This window comes from Helicoverpa zea, chromosome 14 (assembly GCF_022581195.2).
Source record: "Helicoverpa zea isolate HzStark_Cry1AcR chromosome 14, ilHelZeax1.1, whole genome shotgun sequence".
NCBI lineage: Eukaryota > Metazoa > Arthropoda > Insecta > Lepidoptera > Noctuidae > Helicoverpa > Helicoverpa zea.
The window spans coordinates 1,786,134-1,801,002 of record NC_061465.1 but is presented as its reverse complement, the minus strand read 5'-3'; the positions used below and the strand labels follow the sequence as shown (position 1 = coordinate 1,801,002).

General features: G+C 35.3%; 1 protein-coding gene across 1 annotated transcript in view; it reads right to left on the bottom strand.

Moving 5' to 3' along the window:
- LOC124636561 (connectin-like) overlaps window positions 1-951 on the bottom strand; it is a 28,774-nt gene extending 27,823 nt beyond the window's left edge. The window contains exon 1 of the mRNA XM_047172696.1: window positions 918-951. The gene's annotated coding sequence lies outside the window, so the exon portion shown is untranslated. The remainder of the gene's footprint in view (window positions 1-917) is intronic.
- Between the last annotated feature and the right edge of the window lie 13,918 nt (window positions 952-14,869).

Here is a 14,869-nt window from a genome sequence, read left to right as displayed (position 1 = left end):
TTCAATGAGCACCATGACCCTTTATCAAGCCACAACTCAGACACGATAACCAAATTTATTCGAGAAAATTCTTCGACATCAGGAGTCGTCATAAAAATGTGTGTCACGGACGAAAAAAGTCGAGTCGAGCAGTATTGGTGTTGGATGGCTTCCAAAATCAGAAGGTTTGAACGTTGCCCGTTCAGCCGAAATCAATTTTATATTAGAAACTGCCATTACTGTGGCAGATAATATGTTGTACGTGGTAGATGTTACTGAGTAATACTGAGTCACTGTAATTGTTTGATTTGAGGATGTGAGCTGGATATTTTAGGGTGCCTGAGGTTGGAAATTTTTGTGAAGCAGATTTTTGAAAATTGGGTACTGGATTGCTCGTATAGGTGGTATAGGTAATTGCAGCTACGAAATAATATTTTGATGGAAGATTTTTGTTGAATAAGGAAGCAAAATTGAATAGAATTTAATGTCTAATTAAACCTATTATTTGTAATGTATATGTAATATGCGGGTTGGTGATTTCAGACTATATAGTCCAGGTTTCCTCAAGATGTTTTCCTTCACCTTTTTTATCAGCCATTGGTGTCTAAGATATACTTAGAAAGTACATACAAACTTAGAAAAGTTGCATTGGTACTTGCCTGACCTGGATTCGAACCCGCGCCCTCACACTCTAGAGGTTGGTTCTTTGCCCACTAGGCCACCACGACTTTTGAGCAAGCGTGGGGATTAATGCTCAATCCTTCTCCGTGTGAGAGGAGGCCTGTGCCCAGCAGTGGGACGATAAAAAAGGCTGTAACTGTAACTGTAACTGTATGTAATATACAAATACTCAGAACTGCTCTAGTTTGTGGTGTGCACCTATATAATAATTACTAGAATTATTTTAATTTAAATAAACATTGATTTAAAATTCTTACCTATTTAATATTCCCTCCGCTCAAGGTACAAAACCTGCAAACAAAAAACAAAATAAACTTTAATACTTCCATAAAAACTAAATTATTGCTTTTAATTTAAAACAGTTTGCAGCATACAAAAAGTATTTTACTCTTTATTTAACATAACTGACATTTTATTACAGGCAGCTGTGCGTCGTTTAAACTGTGTATATTATTATATTTTCTCAGAGTTCTGGATTTTTCTCAGGGTTTAAATCGAGTTCAACATCAAAGGGTGTCAGGCAGGTGAACTGGCAGTTGCAAAATAAAATATTGGACAAAAGGAATTGTTTTTAAAAAAAGTCGTAGTGGCCTAGTGGGTAAAGGACCAACCTCTCAAGTATGAGGGCGCGGGTTCGATCCCAGGTCAGGCAAGTACCAATGCAGCTTTTCTAAATTTGTATGTACTTTCTAAGTATATCTTAGACACCAATGACTGTGTTTCGGATGGCACGTTAAACTGTAGGTCCCGGCTGTCATTGAACATCCTTGGCAGTCGTTACGGGTAGTCAGAAGCCAGTAAGTCTGACACCAGTCTAACCAAGGGGTATCGGGTTGCCCGGGTAACTGAGTTGAGGAGGTCAGATAGGCAGTCGCTTCTTGTAAAGCACTGGTACTCAGCTGAATCCGGTTAGACTGGAAGCCGACCCCAACATGATTGGGAAAAAGGCTCGGAGGATGATGAATTGTTTTTAACCTGGAATATTTCCCGGTATGAAACGTAATAATCATGTATGTAAATACATTAAATACGTAAAGTAAAATTATTTATGATAATACAATGTTGATTATAATATGATTGAATTCCAAGAAAGCTCTGAGAGGTATTCTTTCTTACTTTAACAATGTATAAGGGAATTGTTTAAGCTTAAAAAAAAGAATTGTTATGATGTTATGACTTGATATTTTCAGTCATAATACAAACAGTTTCTACTCAGAAATCGACATCTAACCACGGCCCTAATCACACACATACATATTTGAATGTGATTTTTGATAACTTCTAATGTTGTTCATGTTAGAGAGTATGCGAATGAATTACTATTACATTAGTAAGCTTAGTTTATATACAGGCAGCGCCTAGTACAACAACATATTTAAGTTTAAAAATAAACCATCCTTTGTCCTCCCTAATTTATACACCTCACAGATAAAAACGAGCCACCTGCCTCAACGTTAGACAATCCAAACCAATTTATGCGGAACCACGAAAAAACCGCCAATCAATTAATAAGTAATCACTCACGCCACAAACTCGAAATTTACTGTAAAAACCTCCACAGACAAACCGTCATAAAATACCTTTCACAATTCACCAAAGTACTTGCTTGAAAGGTTAGTTTAAAAAAAACCGGTCAAGTGCGAGTCGGACTCGCGCACGAAGGGTTCCGTACCATTATGAGTAAAAAATGGGGGAGCCCCAAAAATATTTATTGTATTCTAGTTTTCAGTATTTATTGTTATAGCGGCAACAGAAATACATCATCTGTGAAAATATGAACTCTCTAACTATCACGGTTCATGAGATACAGCCTGGTGATAGACGGACGAACGGACGGACAGAGGAGCGAAAACAATATTGTCCCGTTTTACCCTAAAAAAAATTGCTAAAAGCGCTTATACATTTTTCACTCGGCTATGGCTCATTGTGATTCACAATAACCCATCTCTGTTATATGAGGAACGCCTAAATATCCCTCGGGAGGAGTGAACGTGATGTTGTTTTGAGTGAGGTATAAAATATTGTACTAGGATGTGGCAGTGTCTAGATGTGGCTAGGTTTAGTTTTGAAAGTATTTGAAGTGATCGGTAAACACATTTTTCGGATGAACAGAACTGTGCATCATTTCGGCTTTCGTCGTTCTCATGGAAAAAATGAAACAAATGGTTCAGAAAATAGTAATTTAAAATAGTGTATATTTTGAGACGCGTTTTATTTAACTCAGATGAACGAATGACTAAGCTGTTCAATACAGAAGAAATTACTTTATTAAGTGCATCGAATTTTGAAACAGAAAAATATGTTCTTGAAGTAAATAAAAGAAAAATATGTTCTTGAAGTAAATAAAAGAAAAATATGTTGATGATTTCAATAAAAAAAAATGTTTTTACTTGACCCCTAAAAAATTACCTCTTCCATTTACCCTATCTCTTAGTGAGACATCACGCATAATAACATGTTTTACACCCGCCCGTAAGATTTCCAACAGGGGATGATCGGGGGCAATGTCTTTATGTTCTTCGTAAATGCTGCATCCCCATATTGAAAATTACTGAGGGTAGCTTCATGTTTTAGGCCGATTATTATTTTATAGGATGGTAGTCTGATTTATTTTTTTGGGGTCTTTGTTTTATGTAGCTAACTGATATTTTAAGCAGTTGAAGTTTGGAGTCACATTCACTTGTCTTAAGTTACTTTAGAATCTGGACAGCATGTTCGTCATTAAACTCAATGAATTCAACTCTATGAAAACTTTTAGTATCCAAATAGTTATTTAAAGTTAAATTTTGACACAGGAAGGGCACTTTTATGACTTAGACAGTGATCTCCCATCTACGAAAAATAGTCTTTATAATTGTACCTAATCAAGTTTTACAAAACGACTTGATACCTATAACTGATGATAACTTCACATTTACTAACGAAGAAGAGTAAACGCATTTACCCATACTGCGCAATCTCCTAGCACTAGTATGTTACTTCCACTAAACTATTTACCATCTCGCATCCACCAAGTTAAACCTAGAACTCCATCAATCACTAACTCTATCTAATCTCACACTAGTACAAACTTGCCTAATTACTTACAAACACATTTACAGTTCATTATTAATCTGAAGCATTTATACGCAAAATTTCCTCATAAATATGATTTATTAAGCACATATTTAGACCAAAACGCTTCGGTCGCTTCAAAGCCTTTCTGTCTATTAGAAATATTTTCGACCATAACACTGGTTCAGACAATTTAAGACTCTATTTACACGGGAATAAATCCTACTTTTGCTTGTATGGTAGTTTTGATGCGTGGAATGTAAGCTTAGCTAGGGTAACCACAATATTATGTTGCTAAAATTGGATTTTCGATGTTTTGAAACCTGTGAATGTTAAGTTTGGTTGATATAATGCAATAATGGTGTTCGTGATTAGCTACCAATTAACATTAATTAATGATTGAAATATTCAATGTAATTAGCCGGTACAATTTTGGTTGAGTTTGTTGCTAAGTGACATTTCTGTTTGAGCTGTGCTATTATTATAATTAATTTGTAAAATACTGAAATACGAATTACTACTTATCAATTTGTAAACTGTGTTGTTTTTTATATGAATTTTATTTAAATATTCATATTTATAACGTTCGCAAATATTTTTTTGGCAAATATTACCAAGCTGTTAATTAAACATTAATACATTTAATGCGTTCTTTCTAACTAAGGATATTATATTACAATTTTTTATTCCAGTTTTGCTTATACGATAATTGCACTAAGCACTTTAAAAAATATATAATTTCCTCTGCATTCTAACTTTAGATAATAACAAAATGTCTATTTAGAAATCAACTGAACAATATAACTCAAAACAATATTTTATTCGTCCCATGGTCATATGAATTCAGATCCGATATTGAAATAGAAATTAATGTATTGTATGAAATCGGACTACGCTGTGGCTACGATGTAGGCGTAGCTGCTACGCTTGCTACGAGTTCGTAGCCGATTATAGGTTGGATCCGCGTCGCCGTTTTTGGATTTAACTCACACTAAAAGCTGTTACCAATTTGAATCCCATTATATTCGATTCGATATTATCTGAATATATTGCTCTGTTCACTTATTAACAAGACAATAATAGTTTAAAAATAAAACCGATTTTTGTTATAGAAGACAAGTACTAGTAAGTACTAAAGGGATTTAAAAAATAAATTCAACAAAGATACCTAAAGAAATGTCAGTCCTTAAAATCGACTGCTAAATTCTTTTTAAAAGAGCTCAAACGAACACAGTACAACCAAATGAGCTCCATAATAGTACAAAAGACAGTTAAGTACAACACAATGGTACTAAAAAGTGCCATTTTGTATCGCAGGCAGCTGATACCCTACTTTTAGTCAAAGCACCCAATCAGCATACAAATGTTCTTATAAACCTGTATAAGTTTACTTTCTATTAGTTTCACTACATTTAAAAGGAGAATAAAAACGTTTTTTTTTTTGGGTATTCGTCCGAGTTGGCGTGCCAAGAGATTTTGTTGAGGTGTTACTCGCCAAGTTTCGTTGCTGATGCCAGCAGTTTAGTTAAAATTACGAAGTAGGGAAAGATGAGCGGAGATGCTATAATGCAGATAGGTCAGGCGCCTTCTTCTAGGTCAAATTCATACATGAGCATGACCACAACGATCAGTTACGAGTGAGTTGCTCTTTGAGACATCTGTTAATGGTTTTTAGTATCACAAAAAATGTTCGGGTCCCAAGAAAGTGCATAAGGGTGGAAACAGTAACGGTCCTCGTTCCCCGCTCACCGACATTTTGACGCGCTACTTTCATAGGCGATTTTCCGCTATGGCAACTCCGCTAGTAATTTTGTTCTCCATGGTTAAAACGTAAATACAATGTTGTGTGTCGGTCTGTCGAACGTGACCACGATTTTTGCATACAAAAGCGATACGATCTCGATACTCTTTTGTCATGTCGGGAATTGTAAAGTGTAAAGACTCTTGAAGAGGATAGCTTGAAGCTTGTTGATAATTTTTGGAACGAATTTTCTTTGCAAGATTTTACTATGTATAAGTTGTAAAATCTTCGCATAAACCTAATTTTCCGTGTACTATGAAGAAGTTGTTAAAATCTTTGCTTTAAAAAAGGTTATACCTGTACCGTTTTTACCCACGTGAGTATTTTTATGCTAATATGTTATTCTTATCAATTTAATTACGCTTAAGCTGACCAAGAAGAATTTGATCGATTCACAGTTCACAGTTTTGCCAGAATTTTGATAAAGTAAGAACAAATTTATACTTGAAACTATACACTTAATCATGATTATCCAAGTTTTATTTACCTCTTTAACTACCACAACATATTTTATAACAACCCAACCAAACTTTTCAAAAACCTCTTCCTCAAAATTACCTCTATCCTTCCAAGTCTAACATTATAGTACCTTCATCCGAACCAACAATGTCTGTTCCCCCTAGTTACTCAAGTAAATGTAAACACACATACTTACCTTACATTGTCTCATGGAGTGGCAATTTGGCGAATTAAATTTTGATACGGTCGTAAAATGTACTGACAGGTAGGTTTATATATGGATCGGTTACAATTTCAGTGACTTGAGCTGTAAATAATGGTTTTGGTTGTCTGAAATAGAAGATCTAGATAGACGTGATTTGAAGTGTTACATTGTGTTTTAAATGTCTACCAAAATTGTTCGTGAATAAAAAAAATACCTCGGTACGAGCCCAGTTTCAGCACAATATTTGCGCACGAAAGTTACAATTTCGCGGACATTAAAGAAATGTTAGCAGATCATTTGTTGCTACGTTGTCGCGTGTTTTTTTGTCTAGCTTTTTTTCTATAAAACTACTTGAAAATAGACCTTTGTGTTTTAGTTAGGAGGAACCCATCAGTTTGATAATACCTGTCTTGTTCACCACCAGAATCCTAAAACCATGCCTATTCTTACCCCGGCCTTCATTATACCTGTATGGCCAATAATTCTACCTAAAACTACCTTTCCTAGCTACCTCTCAATAGCCTTTTGGCCTTTATCAGTAAATAACGGAGTAATTACCGTAGTAAAATATGTGGTATCCAAGCTACCAAAAAAAAGACCAACCGACATACCTTGACCTCCACATTCCTTTATTGCAAACTTAATTCTAACATGTGTTATGTGTCTTCAGATAATGGTCGAGTAACTAGATCGGTTACCAACCCCCACTGTTTGGTTTATGATAGCGAAATTTCTTTTTTAGTATAACAACGTTTTATTCGTGAAAAAAATATATTTTCTCTTTAGGATAAGAATGGGATTTTTATTGCATGGAAATTGGTAGAACTGTAGCGGACGGTAGAAAGGTTTACAAAAGGAATATACTGCATGGGAGTGATACGCGTATTCAATAGAAATTCGGAAAAATATCGCGGTCCAATAGAACCGGGAAGAGAGTTATTGTAATTCCGAGATACACATAGTTACTTAGAAAGTAAAATGCTACAGAGTATTATTATATTGTAGTTTCATGTAGTATCCTATAATTTATTTATTTATTTGTTTGATTTACAAGACTTCAAAGGTCAACAAGTAGATAACTTATAACGTAGAAGTAAATAGCTCCCCGTACTATTTCGAAAATTGGCTCAGCAAGTCCAGAAATTACTCCCTACAAAATAACGTACTCCCAAACTTTAACTCTTTATACTATAAGTATAGATTCTGGCACAAACCACAAACCATAATGATACCTACATAACTATAATCCGAAAATGGGTCCCAGAAACTGTCTTACATTTCAGAACTAAGGAAATATCGCCCTTATTAACACTATTCTCTATACACCTACCCACAGAGTAAGAAAAGATGAGTGGAGATGCCATAATGCAGGTAGGTCAAGCACCTTCTTGTAGGTAAAATACATACGATTGGTATGACCAAAACAATCAGTTACGAGTGAACCAACGAGGCGTTTGGTTTCTTTAACGCATTGGTTAACGATTTTCACTATTACAAATTGATCGGGTCTAAGGCACGCGTATTAGGACGAATAGTAACGTTCTTCGTCCCATTCACACCCGCATTTCGGCTTAGGAGATATTCCGTTATGGCACCTCCGCTAGTCATTTTTGTTCTCCATGACACCTACCCTTCTTTAAAAGTTCTGCCCGAGTCCATGTTCTTACATTCTAAGTTACTTACCCTTAAGGAAAAGAGGGTGATAAATCTTCCATATACATGTAGGTATGTATATCATAATTATTTATTATATAAGTCTTAATGTACGGATGAGATTATTTCCTGCGCATAAATGGATTTTTTTTCACTAGTGATATTTTAATACTAGATTGCGTGACCACAAATCGCAGGTTTAAAGTTCTTTAATCCAACTTATATAGTAAGTTTTATGTTTGGATGTTTGTCCATCTTTCAGGCAAAATCTACTCAATGGAATTTGATGAACCTGAACAGTAACATAGCTTTATATCAAAACAATATTTTTATCCATGTGTGGCGACGTACTTCCGTTGGGACGCGGGTGGAAACTAGCACTTTATAATCAAACATGACTCTAAAATAAATCTATTTATCACCTTTCAGGGGACGTGTTACTAAATACATAGGAACTCACTTAATTACGAAGTTTCAAAGGTATATCGGCAAGCCATGTGTAAAAACCACTGGGAACATGTTACGCAATGGTAATATAGCTATATTTATAGTTGTAGATAGTTGTACGGAACCCGCAATGTATTAGGGCGACTTGTGAGATGAATCTGTGTAGAGTTATTAGGATGTAGATGTGGTATAATTAATACTTTTTTAAGTGTTTATCGGTGATGAAGTTTTGAACTATGTTCTATAGGGAAAAAAGTTGGGCAAGGTAGAGGTTGGTTTTCTTAAAACCTGAAGTCGGTGCAGTCAGTGACATTTATTATCATTTCTAAAGATCTAAAGATCTGAATTAAAGACGAGCCAGGAAGGAAGTTTTGTTGCATTTAGCAGCTAAGTAATGTACTTTTAATTTAAAGGTGGTTTTATTTCACTGCATGCAAACAACTTAATAATCACCTTACTTGACAAAAGCATATTAGATTTTTTATTATATTGCACGGGTACGCAAAAGATACTAAGGACAAAGAGTATTATTATTATCTTCCTCATCCTTGACCAACTATATCCGCCAAAAGACATTGTCTAGAATGGTCTTGTTAATGCGAATCGGTGTGATCATTAATCTAATGTCACAGTTAAACAGTGACAACGCTATACGTGTGAAGAGAGTAGAAATAAGTAGACGACAGTATCGTCCATTCGAAGTTGGTCTTTGTGGATTATTATATCTGTATGTAATTTACGTGTATATGTTCTAGTTTCTGACTTTATCTACATGGACCATCATTTGTTGGGAATAAAAAATCTATACATTCCTAAAAAATGGGATATACAAGATATGAAAACCAAGGAAGGATAGTCCTGAATAATCTTGACAAATCGGAAAGTTAGACCATTTAGTTAGTATTCCCAGCACGATCTTTTCAGCTGTGAAAGCGGTACAAATATTATTCAGATGTATACTTTATTATTGAAGGAACAGGTTCTATGCTATAATTTGAATATATTTACATCAATAATAATACATGTTTGCCAAAAATAAACAATTTTGAATTTAAATAAACAAAATTCAAAGAATATTGACAATATATCAGTTTGCCGGCCATTTACTTCCCTATTTCTTTTTAATCAACATTATTTTTACAACAACAATAAAAATCATTACAAACCCATACAAAATAAGAAGATTAATTCAATGACTCTCAAAATAACTATAGAACTGCACACCCTACGTCTTAAAACACCACATATCTTTCCAACATCATTGGCACTACGCAAGGGGGACTCTTCAACTTCAAAGAAATCTTAGCTCCATAGGATTATCCTCAAAGGCCTTAGGGTGCCTTCAGATTGTCGTAAACTATTATCTACTTAGCATTATACGGTACAATGTGAGGGATGATTTGGACGGCTTTATAATTCAGTGTTGGGGATTTTGGGGGAGAAATAATGTGAGTAATGTATTAACATTTATCTGGGTACGAGGTCTTATATTCAAGTTATAACTATGTTTTTTATGGAATTTTCATACGAGTGTTTTTTTTTTTTATCTGGCGTTTAAAAATATGGTCATATAACCATTTCAACAATGTAGCTGACAAAATCCTGTGCCGCATTTATCAAAATTAAAAATACTACACAGATTATTACGCTGCATGTATGTTATGCATAGTGAAATTCACAATAATTATTCTTATAATCACAAAGTAAACGATACCTTTCAAAAACTCCAAAATCAAGGTAACATTTCTCTCACTATAACACCACCTTTACTATTGATATTTTCAGCCGAATAGTGAGGAACTCGAATGCGTGAAATCGGTTTATCTGAGCATCGGCAAAACGGGATGTGTGAGTTTCGCATTGTTTGATGTTGATCGGCCATCGGGTAATAGAAAATTGATTTGGAAGCGTTCAGCTGGACGTTAAATTGGGATAATTTCCTTTTATGATTATGAGCTGGGTTAATCTTTATTTGCTTGGCATGGTTTTGGGTTATTAATAACGAGTATGATAGTTTGGTGACAATGTTTACAAGGCATGTAGTGGGGACACCTTAAGGTCGGGTTCCGTGGTACCTACTCGTACGTTACCTTAGAAGCTTTAATTGTAGCTTCTATAGAACATAGAATAAAATATTTTGTTGTTTTTTTGTTTCATTTGATAGCTTATTTATTTTTTGGGTTTTCCAGTTAATGTTTATGTAACTGTCGAAATGAATACAATTTCCCCAACCAAATTTATTCGAATAATAAATCGGATAATTAGTAATTTTCCGTGAATTTTCCTTACTGTAAAAGAGTCACAGTTAAATTCAATTAAAGTCAACGTCCGATATCTTTAACCCGTTTTAATTCGAATCAAGTTTAACTATCGAGTAATGTTTTACTGAGTAATTTGTTCAGGCTTAAAGCCCCAATCAACTGCTCTCTTGCTGATTGGGAACGCACTCCATCAACAATTAAATGCTTGACGAGGGGCATATAATTATGTGGACTTTGTTGCAGTTTGTGCTAGTAGCAAGCTGTTAAAACGAGCTTTGAGTCATTTTGTAACGGTATTTTATTTTTTCTGTAGTTCAAGATCGATTTTTTGGTTGTGATGCTTTCTTAATGACTCAAATTCTCAAAATTGTTGATGCCAAAGGTTTTTGTTTTTTTTTTTTTGTTTGCTATTTATTTATAAAACCATACGAGAAAGCACCACTTATAAAACCAGTTTTTTCACCTATTGATTCGGTAAATGTAAGTGTGAACTACAGTTAAGTGTTCCAGTAAATTTTATTTGAACACAAAGCACCAAAAAGTCCTATTTGCTAGTGTCCAACCCAATTTCTGTTTTCTTCAAGCAAACCAAAATATTTCCACTTGCATTGCACAAACCACGGTATAAAAACAAGATAGTAAACACTAGCTGGCAAGCAAGAACCCGGACCTTGCTATCTCATATCTTGCCAGCGATATTTTTTGCCCACTCCGGCTCTCAGGCTTAGGGAAAAATGGTAACACTGATAGTGGTCATGGTCAAGAGTGGCTACAGATTATGGTGTGTTTTTTGGCCTTTGGAGCTGTTAAAGATGGTTGATAATTATACTTTTTGGTAGTTATTCTTAAAACTACAAAAAAGTACCATTAACCTTTAATAGCTGCAAAAAACATTCGTTAGATTAGGAATTAAATGTTTTGATAATAAAAAACATATTTTGTAACTGTACTTTCAACAGTTTAAAGTAATAAAACGTATTATATTTATGTGTCTCGAAGTAACGATTGTGTAAAACTTTCAGGTAGAACTGGACAACCAATGACTGATTTAAGATGAAGAAAGTATTTTGAGGAAAGCTTAATTAAACACAATATAAAACACACACAAACGCACCTCTCACAATAAACGCATATACCTGCTCCGTTCCGTTGTGGGTAAAAAACACACAATATGATACATTTTTTATTTTTTCATAATCTTCAGAATTAACAGTAACTTGATTCAAATTCTTTTCTAGAGGAACTATTGTTTCTCTGTTTAAGAAATAAAAGAAAACAAAAGACGGTAAAATTCGCCTTGCTTTTTTAGGCATCGTTCACACCAAACGTATTGTCCGCCGCTGACTGTGAGCGCGCGTTACGCAGTTTATTGCTTTTCCATATATATTGAAATTGTCGTTCACACCGAACCGACTATACGCTGTTACGTCGTCTGTTGTAGCTGACTCTCAGTAGCCGATTATTTTACTACGCGACTATGCACGGCGGACGCGGATTGGCTACGCGGACGCAGTTGCCGAATAGCGCCGCTCCGCCGCGTACGCACCGCCGCTCCGCCGCGTCCGCACCGCCGCGCAGTGATGCCAGATTGGGGGGATTCCCCACAAATTTGGGGGTATTTTCTGCCCACGGGGGATTTTTTGGGGGGAACAATCCTTTGGGGGGATCAGCGGGGGGATTAAAAATTGGCTTGGAGGGAGTTGGAGGATTTTTCGGAAAAGTTTTATGACTGAACGCGACCAAATTACTTACTACTTCATTTGATTCCACCATAGAACCACACACAAAAATGCAGTTGGTGATAAAACTTACGGACATATAAGCAAATTGACATTAGGAATTTTGTCGTTGCCTTTTTCTAACGCTGTTGTGGAAAGAACTTTCTCGCAAGTTGCGATTGATTGAGGATGTGTTAATTTTAAAGTAACTTCAAAGATGCTCAAGAGATTTAACTCGCAGAAAATGTATGGAACTGCAGCCGACGACGCAAGTGAGGATGCTGATCCAGTAATGGAAGCGATTGCAAAATTATTATAAATTATTGTATTTAAATAAATATTTTTCTATTTATATTTTATTTTATTTTATATTTTTTAAAAAAATACACTAGTTTTATCGTATGGGAACCACGAGTGATCTCAGAGATCGTTTATAAAATACTACGAGCAACTTCAAATACTGAGCTCTTTTATGTGTAGAATAGTCGGCCGCTCAGCGTACGCATCTAGTGTGAACCTACACGAGCGTATTCTTTTGTTCACACATGTAGCGCATCGTACGCTATAGCCTATTGTCGGCTTGGTGAGTACGCGTACTGCAGATTGAGTCGACGTTCACACTGAGGCCGACTGTGAGTATACTCACAGTCAGCGGCGGACAATACGTTTGGTGTGAACAATCCCTTAGTAAACATTTCACTACGCCAAGTTGACTGAAGCAGAATTTGGAATATAACTAGAACGCGACGAACCGTCTTGTCACATGTCAAGTACATTCAACCTTTAAGACCTTTCGGATATATTTTCTTAGAAATAAAAGTATTTTCATATTCATATGAGCTAAACAACACCTGGGCTCGCTTCACGGATTGAAACCGTTTTGTATTTTGGAAAGCGCTTTGATGGTCATAGTTTACAAAGCTCTTATTTATTACTAGTAGTTTCACGTGGTTTTATGTGGACTAAGATAAAATACAGTCTTTGTCACCTGGGAATAGTGTAGCTTTCTAACAGTGAAAGATTTTTTAAGTAATTGCAGTAGTTTTAGAGCCTTTAGGGTACAAAGAAATAAGAAAATATATATTTTTAAATGATTCAATACAAATCTCTATAGTCTATACTAATATTATAAAGAGGAAAACTTTGTTTGTTTGTTTGGTTGTAATGAATAGGCTCAAAAACTACTGGACAGTTTTTAAAAATTCTTTCACCATTCTAAAGCTACATTATCCACGAGTAACATAGGCTAAATTTTATCCCGGTGCGGGCAGTAGTTACCACGGGACGCGGGTGAAACCGCGGGAAAACGGCTAGTTTTATATATGTATATTCTATTGTTCATTGTCATTGTTAAATAGAAGGTATGAGCTAAAGAGTACTAAGTAGAAAGATTTCCTTAACACGCGAGCGTAATAGGGTAGCATCTGTTAGTAAGGAAAAGTAAAAATAGTGCTTTTACTATTTAACAAAAAATTAAAATGTGGACTTGTAATAAGTTCACATTTTTGCTATAAAAATTTCAAGAACTATAAGTGTATAAATATCATTACAATTTAATAATATGAACATTCTAAAGGGACATCTATTTTTTTATTCAAAAGCATCGTGTCACGTTCTTTTAACGCTGTCGAGGGCTCAAGCCAGTTTTATACAGAAATCATCGGGGCGCGAATGATACAAGGCAGTTTATCATCCCCTCATGTCATATTTACCCCTGTTTTTTGCGTTCCCTCGGATTTGGACCTTTCAGTTTTGTTGTGTTGAATGTCTTTTAAATGCTTGCAGGTTAGGATTATTATATGATTTTTTTTTTTGGTGTTGAAAAATAGGTTTTTGTCCTTTCAATAACACTTAAATATAATTCCGGTAGATAATCTCACCTGTCTGTCTATTGTTTTTCCAAACTATATTTGAGTCATCTTTCTCTCTCAACTAAGTACTCTTCGATATAGTTGCCTGGGCAACCCGATACCCAGGTAGACTGTCTTTACCGAACACCCGTAAAGATTTCCAAAGATGTTAAAATGAGTTATAATGAGCTGGGACCCACCAATTTAACGTTTGTAAGCAATTTATTCTCAGCAGCTAAAGCTAAAAAATCGAACCTAACAGAAACAAAAGACTACAAAACCTTGAAAAAAAAATCCTGACAACAGAACCTTCACTTAAATGTCCAACACCCACTCGACAACCACTTTATACAACGTTGGGTAAGCAAGATGCGTGCCGAATACAATATGCTTTGACCTAAACCTATATTGAAGGGGATGAGGCAAAAATTGCTTTGGTAAGCAGGTCAAATATTAGAACCTAGGTCTTGGTATAGCTTGTTGGATTTATAATTCAGTGTTTATTTATTTTATTAAGGTGCATTTAGAACAACTGAATATCATCATCATTTGCCTTTTTTCGTCTCACTACTGGGCACAGGCCTCCTCTCTTGCTCAATGCGGATTGGTGATTTCAGACTTTATAGTCAGTGAACTGAAGAGCCAATCGAAATGACTTGCTTCTTCAATTCTATTGTTGGTAGTGAAAGCATATGAAAGTTCTTAACAACTGCTCGCACGTTCTAGGTAATCGAGCAATCAAGTTCTAGGGATCAACCTAG